We start from the raw sequence: 416 nt of genomic DNA, 5'->3' as shown, positions 1-416 counted from the left end.
TCATTTATTTATTTATTTTATTTATTTGTTTATTTATCTATTTATTTATTTATTATTTATTACTTATCTATTCATCTATTTATTTATTTTATTTATTTTGTACCGGGTGAGATATTTTGTTTTACTTAAGCTGCCATAATATTTCATTCATTTAAATGAGACCCTATCATTAGCCCAAATGGATACCATGTCGAACTCGTGAGCAGGTGGTCATGAGTTCGATCACAATTATCCGCTGCGTGTTCCTTGCATTGATACCCGACGGCCCTGGCCAGGCGGGGAGGCGAACCAAACATCGGCCTAAAAATCCCAGCGGCTTACCGCAACTTACCGGGTTTGCCCTATCAGGGGTTTCCCACTTCCCACTTCGTGTGAGTTCGAAGCTTTAAGAATCATCTAGATAAACACCTAAGCAA

The sequence above is a fragment of the Oratosquilla oratoria genome, chromosome 14 (genome assembly GCF_046742065.1).
Source record: "Oratosquilla oratoria isolate Oo_2021 chromosome 14, ASM4674206v1, whole genome shotgun sequence".
Taxonomy (NCBI): domain Eukaryota; kingdom Metazoa; phylum Arthropoda; class Malacostraca; order Stomatopoda; family Squillidae; genus Oratosquilla; species Oratosquilla oratoria.
Note: the sequence above shows the minus strand (reverse complement) of the source record.